The 13,921-nt window shown below is 42.8% G+C and overlaps 1 protein-coding gene across 6 annotated transcripts in view; it reads left to right on the top strand.

Moving 5' to 3' along the window:
* LOC118399501 (thyroid hormone receptor beta) overlaps positions 1-13,921 on the top strand; it is a 160,444-nt gene that overhangs the window by 20,518 nt on the left and 126,005 nt on the right. Inside the window, exon 1 of one of the 6 annotated variants that reach the window (XM_052472200.1) lies at positions 9,869-10,016. The exons of the other annotated variants lie outside the window; for them this stretch is intronic. The gene's annotated coding sequence lies outside the window, so the exon portion shown is untranslated. Of the gene's footprint in view, positions 1-9,868; positions 10,017-13,921 lie in introns of those variants that run through there. 6 annotated transcript variants of the gene reach the window in all.

Below are 13,921 nucleotides of genomic sequence, written 5' to 3'. Positions count from 1 at the left end.
CATACTGTACTCTGAGATTAATGTATTCAAATGTCCTGAGGGACACATACTGTATTCTGACATGAATGCATTAAAATGTCCTGAGGGACACATACTGTACTCTGAGATTAATGTATTCAAATGTCCTGAGGGACACATATGTACTCTGAGATTAATGTATTCAAATGTCCTGAGGGACACATACTGTATTCTGACATGAATGCATTAAAATGTCCTGAGGGACACATACTGTACTGACATGAATGCATTAAAATGAGGGACAATGTACTCTGAGATGAATTAAAATGTCCTGAGGGACACATACTGTACTCTGAGATGAATGCATTAAAATATCCTGAGGGACACATACTGTACTCTGAGATTAATGTATTCAAATGTCCTGAGGGACACTTACTGTACTCTGAGATTAATGCATTCAAATGTCCTGAGGGCCACATACTGTACTCTGAGATGAATGCATTAAAATGTCCTGAGGGACATATATTTCAAGAGGAGTTCTGGAGTGAGAACCAAATGTCAACCCCGCCTACTGTCTGAATCCTCCCACTCACAACTTAGGCTTCCCTTTCCTCCCCATTAGAGAAAGTGAGAAATCTATAACCAAAACATCAACCACAGCTTGTTGTAAAACTGGGAGTGTGATATCCAGTACCAGTCAAAAGTTAGAACACACCTACTCATTTGAGGGGTCTTCTTTATTTTTACTCTTTTCTACATTGTAGAAAATTAGTGAAGACATTAAAACGATGAAATAACACATATGGAATCATGTAGTAACCAAAAAAGTGTTAAACGAATCAAAATGTATTTTTTATTTTGCCTTGATGACAGCTTTGCACACTCTTGGCATTCTCTGAACCAGTTTCATGAGAAATGCTTTCCCAACAGTTTTGATGTAGTTCCCACATATGCCAAGCACTTGTTGGGTGCTTTTGCTTCAACTCATCCCAAAACATCTCAATTGGGTTGAGGCTGGGTGATTGTGGAGGTTAGTTCATCTGATGCAGCAAATGATAGTCCCACTAAGATCAAACCAGATGGGATGGCGTATCGCTGCAGAATTCTGTGGTAGCCATGCTGGTTAATTGCTCGTGTTTCTTGGCCCAAGCAAGTCTTCTTCTTATTGGTGTCCTTTTGTAGTGGTTTCTTTGCAGCAATTTGACCATGAAGGTCTGATTCACGCAGTCTCCTCTGAACAATTGATGTTGAGATGTGTCTTTTACTCTTGAAGCATTTATTTGCGCTGCAATTTCTGAGGCTGATAACTCTAATGAATGTATCCTCTGCAGCAGAGGTAACTCTGGGTCTTCCTTTCCTGTGGCGGTCATCATGAGAGCCAGTTTCATAATTCTACAATGTAGAAAACAAAGAAAAACCCTTCAATGAGCAGGTGTGTCCAAACTTTGCTACTGTATGTTTTAAGGGAGGTGGCAGTAAGGTAGCCTAGTGGTTAAGAGCATTGGGCCAGGAACAGGAAGGTCGCTAGTTTGAATCCCAGAGATGACTCGGTGAAAAATCTGGGCGTCAATGTAAGTAACGTAATTAAAAAATACCCTTCAATGTGTGTATGTACTGCATGGGTAGTCTTAGACGTACAAGAAGATGTTTTAGAGTCCTGTGTTGAGAGAGAGTGACAGAAAGAAAAAGAAAGAGAGAGTGAGTGATAGTGTGTGTTCAGCGCTAGCTGGTTGTTTGACATTCACTGATTGCTGCCATTATAATCAGCAGTGATACTACTTCCACACAAACTCCCGTCCTGTACACTGGGCCAGCTTCCTTGTGGAGAGGAAAAGGGCGCCGTTCTGTTGTCTCTTTATCTCTCTCTTCCCTCCCTCCTTTCTATCTGCTCAGGACATAAACACTTCATCGGAGTGGAAACAACCAACACATTGTGGATACTGATAGTGTGATTGAGAAAGAGTGAGCATCAAAGAAAGATTGGGAGAGAGAGTAATAGAGAGAGGGAGATAAATGGATATAGAGAAAGAGAAGCAAAAAAATCACTTCATCGTGAGAGAGCTACTTGTAATTGGCCGCTGCTCAACCCCCCACAGCCAGAAGCCGTTATGCCAAAGTACCTAGCCACTTCTTCACCACAATGACTACAGCGGACGTCACAGCTTGGACAACACTTAGAATACAGACACTTATGATGCTTCATATGAACGGGCCACTAGTCTAGAACTGATACACTTGGTTTGCATCCCAACTGGAAGCTGATTCCTGTGCACTATGTAGAGAAAAGGGTGCCATTTGGGACTGAACATGGTATCAGGCTTGGGCATCATGCATGCCAATTCAATATTTATCCACTGGAAATATAAGCTGATTGAAGATGTTGTTTCCTTTATTCATAATTCCCTCAAATATATGACATTTGGCCATCAGTGTGCCCTCACAAGAATATAGGGTGCATGAAGCCTCTGGTACAAGGATATCATAATCTAGGATAAATCATGTGGGATTGATACTCCTTATTTACATATTTCACATTTCATAGTTAACATTTCTCAGCAGATGACAAATGAAAGAAAACAGTCAAGCGGAGATAGATTTGGACGAGATTAATTTGTTTTGGAACAAACTAATTGACCTCAGTTGGACCTTTCAGAGCAGTTGGCAAAGTGTTAGCATGCAATGTTCTATGGAAAAACTACGAAGCCTGTACGCTGGCAGAAAGATTGTCAAGCCTGTTATACCATTATGTCTTGGTATCAGTGTTCCTATTCACTAATACACTAGTACCTTTACTATTGATGGTTATTGGGCACATTTTGTAACGTTGCAGCCTTATTCTATAATTTATTAAATTGTTTTTTCTCTCATCAATCTACACACCATACCCCAGAATGACAAAGCAAAAACCTCAACTGAAATGTCACATTTACATAAGTATTCAGTCTCTTTACTCAGTACTTTGTTGAAGTACCTTTGGAAGAGGTTACAGCCTTGAGTCTTCTTGGGTATGACGCTACAAGCTTGGCACACCTGTATTTTGGGAGTTTCTCCCATTCTTCTCTGCAGATCCTCTCAAGCTCTGTCAGGTTGGATGGGGAGCATCGCTTTACAGCTATTTTCAAATGTCTCCAGAGATGGTTGATCGTGTTCAAGTCTGGACTCTGGCTGGGCCACTCAAGGACATTCAGAGACTTGTCCCGAAGCCACTCCTGCGTTTGCTTGGCTGTGTGCTTAGGGTCGTTATCCTGTTAGAAGGTGAACCTTCACCCCAGTCTGAGGTCCTGAGCGCAGGTTTTCATCAAGGATTTCTCTGTACTTTGTTCCTTTCATCTTTCCCCCGATCCTGACTAGTCTCCTAGTCCCTGCTGCTGAAAAACATCCCCACAGCATGATGCTGCCACCACCATGCTTCACCGTAGGGATGGTGTCAGGTTTCCTCCAGACATGAGAAACTCTGGAGCTCTGTCAGAGTGACCATCGGGTTATTGGTCACTTCTCTCACCAAGGCCCTTCTCCCCCGATTGCTTAGTTTGGCCGGGCGGCCAGCTCTAGGAAGAGTCTTGTTGGTACCAAATTTCTTCCATTTAAGAATGATGGAAGACCTTCAATGCTTCAGACATTTTTTGGTACCCTTCCCCAGATCTGTGCCTCAACACAATCCTGTCACTGAACTCTACAGACAATTCCTTCAACCTCATGGCTTGGTTTTTGCTCTAACATGCACTGTCAACTGATGGGACCTGATATAGACAGGTGTGTGCCTTTCCAAATCATGTCCAATCAATATAATTTACCACAGGTGGACTCCAGTCAAGTTGTAGAAACATCTCACGGATGATCAATGGAAACAGGATGCACCTGAGCTCAATTTCGAGTCGTATACTGAAGGGTCTGAATACTTACATAAAAAATAAGGTATTTCTGTTTAAAAAAAAAAAAAATTGCAAAAAAAAACAAAAAAGCCTAAAAACCTGTTTTTGCTTTGTCATTGTAGGGTGTTGTGTGGATTGATGAGGATTTTTATTTATTTAATACATTTTGGAATAAGGGAGTAACGTTACCAAATGTGGAAAAAGTCAAGGTGTCTGAAATCTTTCCGAAGGCGTTGTATATAGCACAATACTTTTGACCACCAAGTTATATCTCTGACTATACAGTACACATAGATCCAGGTTCAGGAAGCTCCGGGACCCTAGCCTGGTCATGTGACAATAAATATTGCAGTTGGCAATAGTTTTTTAGTTTTTTATTTTACCCCTTTTTTCTCCCCAATTTTGTGGTATCCAATTGTTTTTTTTTAGTAACTACTATCTTGACTCATCGCTACAACTCCCGTATGGGCTCGGGAGAGACGAGGGTTGAAAGTCATGCGTCCTCCGATACACAACCCAACCAAGCCGCACTGCTTCTTAACACAGCATGCATCCAACCCGGAAGCCAGCCGCACCAATGTGTCGGAGGAACCACCGTGCACCTGGCAACCTTGGTTAGCGCGCACTGCGCCCAGCCCGCCACAGGAGTCACTGGTGCGCGATGAGTCAAGGATATCCCTGCCGGCCAAGCCCTCCCTAACCCGGACGACGCTGGGTCAATTGTGCGTTGCACCACGGACCTCCCGGGCACGGCCGGTGGTGACAGAGCCTGGGCGCAAACGCAGAGTTTCTGATGGCACAGCTGGCGCTGCAATACAGCGCCCTAAACCACTGCGCCACCCGGGAGGACCAGTTGGCAAGAGTTTGACTGTTTTTACTGACTCTGTTCAACTTATTCAGTCAAAAGAAAAAATATTTTGACTAATTTCGTTCATTTGATTCAGAGCACGCAGGACCCCCGACCGGCAAACGATGAACTAAAAACTCTAAAGAATCATGTTTCTGCAAGCCTCTCGTTCACCATAGGGGGCTTATTGGAGGTGTCATTTGTGACTGAGACTTGTGCTTCAAGTGTGCTTCAAACAATGTACATTTGGGATTGCTAGTCAGACAAATAAGATGACTTCTTGATACCTTTGAAACAAGGTCTATTTGTGGCAACAACTGGACTAGATTGTGAACAACTCTTGGTGGAATGCAGTTGCTTGACTGCAGCGAGGGAGATTAGCACAATATAATTTGCGAACTGCAGCAGTCCTCACAAAACGATTAGTTCTAGAGTTCGAGCTTGTTGAGCAGATGCTGGCTGTAGGCTATGTGTTTTTAGTTGATCTATTTTCCTGCGTGCACGTGATAGACAGTTGGTGGTGGGAGCACATCTCTGTAGCCTCCTTAGCCGGAGGAGCATGTATTAATCCTGCTGTATTTATTGCGACCAGCAGGTCAAATAAACAACTAAAATTAAAATTAATCTCGGCTCGAATGAACAATGACTCTCGAGTCAGTAAAAATACTTGTTCTAAGCGATCTGCACATCTGTAGTTGACAAGACAGCACAAAGAGATCTGGAACCAGGCTACGCAAACCCCTGTATGCCTAACTGATTACTTGGGTCTCCCAGAGAGAAAGGCTCTGTTTGTCTATGTCCTCTGAGAGAAGTTGTCAGACAGGTAGAATGAAAGACAGAAAGATTAGGCCACAACAAGGTAATTCGATTTGAAGGGGGCATTTAACCAATCAAATGATGTGCCCTGATCTGAAGAAAGAGAATAAGTGACGGAGGAGAAGAAAACATGTTGTTGAGGCTGAGGGTCTGAATCACTGGAGGGTAACTGTTGATGTCCTCCAGTCTGTTATCTGTTATCCTGATGTGAACTCTCTGGATTCCCAGCTGCGTATCAAATTGCACCATATTCCCTATATTCCCTTTTGACCAGGGCCCTAGGTGCACAATGTAGGGAATAGGGTGCTATTTCTTAAATCTCCCCCATTCCTTAAATTCAGACCTCCCCTTATTGGCCTTCATTATATGCATGTGATAGTCCGTTGTGTCCTCCAATGTCCTGTCAACATTTCATAGTCGCTGACGGATTGGATTGGCATCTGATGTCCTGTCAACATTCCGTAGAGGCTGACGTATTGGTTTGGCATCTGATGTCCTGTCAACATTTCGTAGAGGATGACGGATTGGTTTGGCATCTGATGTCCTGTCAACATTTCGTAGAGGCTGACGGATTGGTTTGGCATCTGATGTCCTGTCAACATTTCGTAGAGGATGACGGATTGGTTTGGCATCTGATGTCCTGTCAACATTTCGTAGTGGCTGACGGATTGGTTTGGCATCTGATGTCCTGTCAACATTTCGTAGAGGATGACGGATTGGTTTGGCATCTGATGTCCTGTCAACATTTCGTAGAGGATGACGGATTGGTTTGGCATCTGATGTCCTGTCAACATTTCGTAGTGGCTGACGGATTGGTTTGGCATCTGATGTCCTGTCAACATTTCGTAGAGGATGACGGATTGGTTTGGCATCTGATGTCCTGTCAACATTTCGTAGAGGCTGACGGATTGGTTTGGCATCTGATGTCCTGTCAACATTTCGTAGAGGCTGACGGATTAGTTTGGCATCTGATGGCCTGTCAACATTTCGTAGAGGCTGACGGATTAGTTTGGCATCTGATGGCCTGTCAACATTTCGTAGAGGCTGGCGGATTAGTTTGTCATCTGATGGCCTGTCAACATTTCGTAGAGGCTGACGGATTAGTTTGGCATCTGATGGCCTGTCAAAATTTCGTAGAGGCTGACGGATTAGTTTGGCATACATGCACAGTTATTCCAGAGGAAAATAGCTGGTGCTGAGGCAGATGTCTGCTTGTTTGAAGTAAGTAAAAAAAAATATAATGAAACCCCTGTGGATATTTAAAAAGGCTGGGTCTGCAGATTGCACAAAAATGGTTTGTCATATTTTGATTGCTGTTGCCATGCCGTTTATGTTTACTGTTGTTCTCCCTGCACAGTTTTCACTCAGATTGGGAGTTCCCATTCTCTTGTAGTCTGTTCTGTTCTTTCACTTTCTAGTTAGAAACAGTGTCTGTTATGTGTCCTCTGGCTCTTTCCTCCTCTGTTGACAGACTCATGGTCTTTTTATGATTTAAGGGCGGCAAAATGAATTGAGATTAAAAGTGTTCTTTTGTTTCAGGCAAAGATTTGAAAAAGAGAGAGAAATAATGAGGGATAGAGAGAGGAGAAGGAGAAGGGAAGATAGCTGGGTTGCGGCCATGTTGAAAGAATAGAGGCCCATTCTCATACTTCGTCCAACAAAGACATGTCCATATATCAACTGACACTCATTCCATCCAACCAACCTCACAGAGCTTTGCCCCCCCCACCCCTGTCTCTCTCTCTCTCTCTATCGCTCTCTCTCTTTCCATCTCTCTTTCTCCCCCTCTCTAGCTATCTTTCTTTCTCCCTCTCGCTGGGTCTGTTTTTGATTATCAGAAGGGACCTCTCTTTTTTTCACAGAATGAGTGTGTGGTCATGACACTGCGTCCCTTTGGTCTCTTTCACTTCATTCTGACCATGGCTCTCTCTCTCTTTCAAACACCACTATAGTACATTAATAGCTGACTGGTATGGTTAGCTTTTACCAAACGTTCTAAGTGGCTCTTTTCACAAAAGTGTTTTAAAGTACACTGAGTGTACAAAACATTATGAACACCTGCTCTTTCCATGATAGACTGAACAGGTGAATACAGATGAAAGCTATGATCCCTTGTTAATGTTAAATCCACTTCAATGAGTGTAGATTAAGTGGAGGAGACGGGTTAAATAAGGATTTCTAAGCCTTGAGACAATTGAGACATGGATTGTGTATGTGTGCCATTCAGAGGGTGAATGGGCATGGTGGGTATGGTAGTAGGTGCCAGGCGTATCGGTTTGAGTGTGTCAAGAACTGCAATGCTGCTGGGGTTTTCACACTGGGAATCAAGAATGGTCCACCACCCAAAGGACATCCAGCCAACTTCACACAACTGTGGGAATCATTTGAGTCAACATGGGCCAGCATCCCTGTGGAACGCTTTCGACATCATCTTGTAGAGTCCATGCCCTGACAAATGGAGGCTGCTCTAATGGCAAAAGGGGTGGGGGGTGACAACTCAATATTAAGAAGGCGTTATTATTGTTTTGTACACTCACCAATTAACTTAGAACATGTGTAGACTAACATGCAGACCAAACAGGCTTTGCGCATGCCTCTGCGTGCTCCATGTGCATGTGTTGATTTTGTCTATCCCCACCAGACACGTTCATGACACGCAGGTTAAAATACCAGAACTGTGAACCAACTGTATTCTTTTGGGGACAGGTCTTGCAGCGCGTCTTTCAATTTTTTTAAATTTTACCTTTATTTAACTAGGCAAGTCAGTTAAGAACAAATTCTTATTTTCAATGACGGCCTAGGAACAGTGGGTTAACTGCCTGTTCAGGGGCAGAACGACAGATTTGTACCTTGTCAGCTCGGGGATTTGAACTTGCAACCTTCCGGTTACTAGTACAACGCTCTAACCACTAGGCTACCCTGCCTGTCTACGCAGACGCTCGTTGATGCGAGCAAACAGTTTGGATGAAATGATTGAATAACATGTAGTGTACATTCATTTTGCAACACCCTTTGGCCCCTTGTCAAAGTAACACTCCGAAGTGGCGCAGCGGTCTAAGGCACTGCATCTCAGGTCAAGAGGTGTCACTGCAGTCTCTGGTTCGAAGCCAGTCTGCATCACATCTGGCCGTGATTGGGAGTGGTGCACAATTGGCCCAGTGTTTTTTGCTGTCATTGTGAATAAGAAATAACTGACTTGCCTAGTTAAATCAAATTTAATGCAATACTGTAGGCAATATGTTGCCATTTGGTCCCTGGTCAAAGTAATGCAGTATGTACTGTAGGCAATATGTTGCCATTTGGTCCCTGGTCAAAGTAATGCAGTATGTACTGTAGGCAATATGTTGCCATTTGGTCCCTGGTCAATGTAATGCAGTATGTACTGTAGGCAATATGTTGCCATTTGGTCCCCGGTCAAAGTAATGTAGTATGTACTGTAGGCAATATGTTGCCATTTGGTCCCTGGTCAAAGTAATGCAGTATGTACTGTAGGCAATATGTTGCCATTTGGTCCCTGGTCAATGTAATGCAGTATGTACTGTAGGCAATATGTTGCCATTTGGTCCCTGGTCAAAGTAATGTAGTATGTACTGTAGGCAATATGTTGCCATTTGGTCCCTGGTCAAAGTAATGCAGTATGTACTGTAGGCAATATGTTGCCATTTGGTCCCTGGTCAATGTAATGCAGTATGTACTGTAGGCAATATGTTGCCATTTGGTCCCTGGTCAATGTAATGCAGTATGTACTGTAGGCAATATGTTGCCATTTGGTCCCTGGTCAAAGTAATGTAGTATGTACTGTAGGCAATATGTTGCCATTTGGTCCCTGGTCAAAGTAATGCAGTATGTACTGTAGGCAATATGTTGCCATTTGGTCCCTGGTCAAAGTAATGCAGTATGTACTGTAGGCAATATGTTGCCATTTGGTCCCTGGTCAAAGTAATGCAGTATGTACTGTAGGCAATATGTTGCCATTTGGTCCCTGGTCAAAGTAATGCAGTATGTACTGTAGGCAATATGTTGCCATTTGGTCCCTGGTCAAAGTAATGCAGTATGTACTGTAGGCAATATGTTGCCATTTGGTCCCTGGTCAAAGTAATGCAGTATGTACTGTAGGCAATATGTTGCCATTTGGTCCCTGGTCAAAGTAATGCAGTATGTACTGTAGGCAATATGTTGCCATTTGGTCCCTGGTCAAAGTAATGCAGTATGTACTGTAGGCAATATGTTGCCATTTGGGATTCAACCTTTGTCTTTGTGTACCTAGCTACTCTATCAGAGTTCAAAGTCCTTAGAAATAAATAATTGAGCTTGACGCTGCAAGTTATGACAGAACTCTGTCCCCCTGGCCCCATTCTGAATTAGTGCCATACTAGCTACTTATTAAAACAGCTATATAACATGTACAGTAGTAGATAGCAGATTGGCCTTATAGTTGCATTGTTACTAATATTATTTTTCTCTTTTTATGTGAATGGACCCCTCCTTTCCTCTCCTTTCCTCTCCTCTCCCTCTACTAACAGGTAAGTCCTTTCCCATAGAGTGAGCCATCTGAGTGTGTGGATATGACTGGGTCTGTGTCTACTTTCTTAGCTGAAGTGTGTGTTTGCATGCGTGTGTATATGCATCAGTTTATGCGCTTTGTGTGTGTGTGTCCAGACTAGTGGTCGACCGATTATGATTATTCAACGGCGATACCGATTATTGGATGGCCCAAAAAAAGCCTATACCGATTAATCGGACGATTTATATATATATATATATTTGAAATAATGACAATTACAACAATACTGATTGAACACTTTTATTTTTACTTTAATATAAGTTACTTTAATATAATACATAAATAAAATCAGTCTCAAATAAATAATGAAACATGTTCAATTTGGTTTAAATAATGCAAAAACACAGTGTTGGAGAAGAAAGTAAAAGTGCAATATGTGCCATGTAAAAAAGCTAACGTTTCAGTTCCTTGCTCAGAACATGAGAACATATGAAAGCTGGTAGTTCCTTTTAACATGAGTCTTCAATATTCCCAGTTAAAAAGTTTTAGGTTGTAGTTATTATAGGAGTTATAGGGCTATTTCTCTCTATACCATTTTTATTTCATAAACCTTTGACTATTGGATGTTCTTACAGGCACTATAGTATTGCCAGCCTAATCTCGGGAGTTTATAGGCTTGAAGTCATAAACAGCACTGTGCTTCAAGCATTGCGAAGAGCGGCTGGCAAATGCAGGAAAGTGCTGTTTGAATGAATGCTTACGAGCCTGCTTCTGCCTACCACCACTCAGTCAGACTGCTCTATCAAATATCAAATCATAAACTTAATTATAATATAATAACACACAGAAATACGAGCCTTCGGTCAATAAATATGGTAAAATCCGGAAACTATAATTTCGAAAACTAAACATTTATTCTTTTAGTAAAATACGGAAACGTTCCGTATTTTATCGAACGTATGGCATCTCTAAGTATAAATATTGCTGTTACATTACACAGCCTTCAATGTTATGTCATAATAATGTCAAATTCTGGCTAATTAATTACGGTCTTTGTTAGGAAGAAATGGTCTTCACGCAGTTCGCAACGAGCCAGGCGGCCCAAACTGCTGCATGTACCCTGAATCTGCTTGCACAGAACGCAAGAGAAGTGACACAATTTTCCTAGTAAATATTGCCTGCTAACATGAAATTATTTTACCTAAATATGCAGGGTTAAAAAAATATACTTGTGTATTGACTTTAAGAAAGGCGTTGATGTTTATGGTTTGGTACATTGGTGCAACGACAGTACTTTTTTTGCGAATGCGCTTGTTAAATCATCACCCATTTGTCGAAGTAGGCTGTGATTTGATGATAAATTAACTGGCACAGAATTTATTATATGCAACGCAGGACACGCTAGTTAAACTAGTAATATCATCAACCATGTGTAATTAACTAGTGATTATGTTAAGATTCATTGTTTTTTATAAGATAAGTTTAATGCTAGCTAGCAACCTTGGCTCCTTGCTGCACTCGCGTAACAGGTGGTCAGCCTGCCACGCAGTCTCCTCGTGGAATGCAATGTAATCGGCCATAATTGGCATCCAAAAATGCAGATTACCGATTGTTATGAAAACTTGAAATCGGCCATGCCGATTAATCAGTCGACCTCTAGTCCAGACCTTACATGTGTGTATTGATGTGAATACAGGGCTCATCGGTGAAAGAGACTTATCCCACTGGGCACACACTTGTTGAATCAAGGTAATTTCAAAGAAATTATGTTGAACCAATGTTGAATAGATGCTGAATTGACATCTGTGTCCAGTGGGCTTGGTCTCAGCATGACTCCCAGTCGAAATAAAGGAAAAAAATAAATAAACACTTACTACTTGTGTAATACGGAGTGGACTGATGCAACCTCTGCAGTGAGCAGAGTCTGAAGTGACCAGCCTGGGATGCAGTCAGCTGCTCTGCTGCACACCTGGGCTGCTCTGCTGCACACCTGGGCTCAAATAGTGTTTGTTTTCTTCATTGAGCTTGCCTTGAGTGCCAGATGGACACACCTGGGATATATTGCGTTGGTTCCGTTGCGCCAGGCAAGCACAATTAAGTGTGATTAAGTATCTGTAAGAAAAAGCATCCTAGATCTGACTCTGGCCTGCTGCAGATGATGATGAGCTAGCGCTGCACCTTTTCCTTTTCAATGATGGTGAGGTAGCGCTGCACCTTTTCCTTTTCAATGATGGTGAGCTAGCGCTGCACCTTTTCCTTTTCAATGATGATGAGCGTTGGTTGAGCGCCCTCCACTTATTACCATTTTAATTGTTCTCATAATATGCGGGTAACGGCCCTTGTACAGTAGGGGCGGCACCGCACAGTGAAACATTGCTTCCCTTTCATTTTCAATGGGAGGAAAACGGTGAGAAGCGGAGTGTGTGGGGGACCGTTGGGCGGCACAAACGTTGAGTGGGAGGCAGTGGAAAAAGTTCAGCATTTCCCAACTTTATGCAAATCACCAGCAGCGAACGCTGGGCGATGATGACCATTCACATCAAGTGGTTTCCATGATGAATTTTGACGCTGGGCGACCCAACGCTGGAGACTTTCTTCAGCAAAGATGGCTGACAAAAATACTAGGATGGAAGCAAATGTAAGTAATTATAATGTCATAATGTATCATAAAATTGACAAAAATTGCTATTTAGCAAGCTAGCTGACTAGCTAACATTAGCCAGCTAGCTAGCTAGCTTTATGGCCGTTTTGACATGAGTATGAAATTGTAATGAGATCGTTGTTTTAGGGACTCCTCAGAAAACCAGCAAACCAGGATGTCGTCTTGTGAGACAGTGGATGTAAAGAATCTAGCTAAAGCATTTACTGCAAATTGAATGTACAATGTTGTTAGCTTCCCTTGCTGATATTTGCCATGCAATGCAGCTGAAGTAATGTAGCTAACTAACTCTTTTCTTGTTTATTGTGTAGTGGAGGAAAAAAAATATTGTATGCCTATGAATGTGTAGCTAGCTAGGTAGCTGATCTGTGTATGGACCCAAAAAAGTTTGGTATTAGTTCAGAACAGTGGTTTTAATTGCTTCCACCAGTTAATCATTGGGGGCAGGGATTTCTCCTATAGAGCTACATTTTTATGGAATGGTTTGTTAATCCATGTGAGAGACGCAGACTTGGTCTTGACCTTTAAGTCTTTACTGAAGACTCATCTCTTCACAATCCTCACTTGAGTGGGTTGAGTCACTGACGTGATCTTCCTGTCCGGGTCAACACACGCTTGTACGGTGGAGGTAATCTCAATGGGCTATACTCAGCCTTATCTCAGGGTAGTAAGTTGGTGGTCTGCGGATATCCCTCTAGTGGTGTGGGGGCTGTGCTTTGGCAAAGTGGGTAGGGTTATATCCTGCCTGGTTGGCTCTGTCCGGAGGTATTGTCGGATGGGACCACAGTGTCTCCCGACCCCTCCTGTCTCAACCTCCAGTATCTATGCTGCAATAGTTTATGTGTCGGTGGCTAGGGCCAGTCTGTTATATCTGATGTTATTCTCCTGTCTTATATGGTGTCTTGTGTGAATTTAAGTATGCTCCCTCTAATTCTCTCTCTCTCTCCCGCTCCTTTGACTCCCGGAGGACCTGAGCCCTAGGATCATGCCTCAGGACTACCTGGCCTGATGACTCCTGGCTGTCCCCAGTCCACCTGGTCGTGCTGCTGCTCCAGTGTCAACTGTTCTGCCTGTGGCTATGGAACCCTGACCTGTTCTCTGGACGTGCTACCTTGCCCCAGACCTGCTGCTTTCTACTCTCTCTCTCTCTCTACCGCACCTGTTAACTGACATTAACTCCTGAGGTGCTGACCTGTTGCACCCCCTACAACCACTCTGATTATCATTATTTGACCCTGCTGGTCATCTATGAACGTTTGAACATC

The sequence above is a fragment of the Oncorhynchus keta genome, chromosome 20 (assembly GCF_023373465.1).
Source record: "Oncorhynchus keta strain PuntledgeMale-10-30-2019 chromosome 20, Oket_V2, whole genome shotgun sequence".
In the NCBI taxonomy this organism is placed as follows: domain Eukaryota; kingdom Metazoa; phylum Chordata; class Actinopteri; order Salmoniformes; family Salmonidae; genus Oncorhynchus; species Oncorhynchus keta.
Note: the sequence above shows the minus strand (reverse complement) of the source record. Positions and strands in the feature narration are given on the sequence as shown.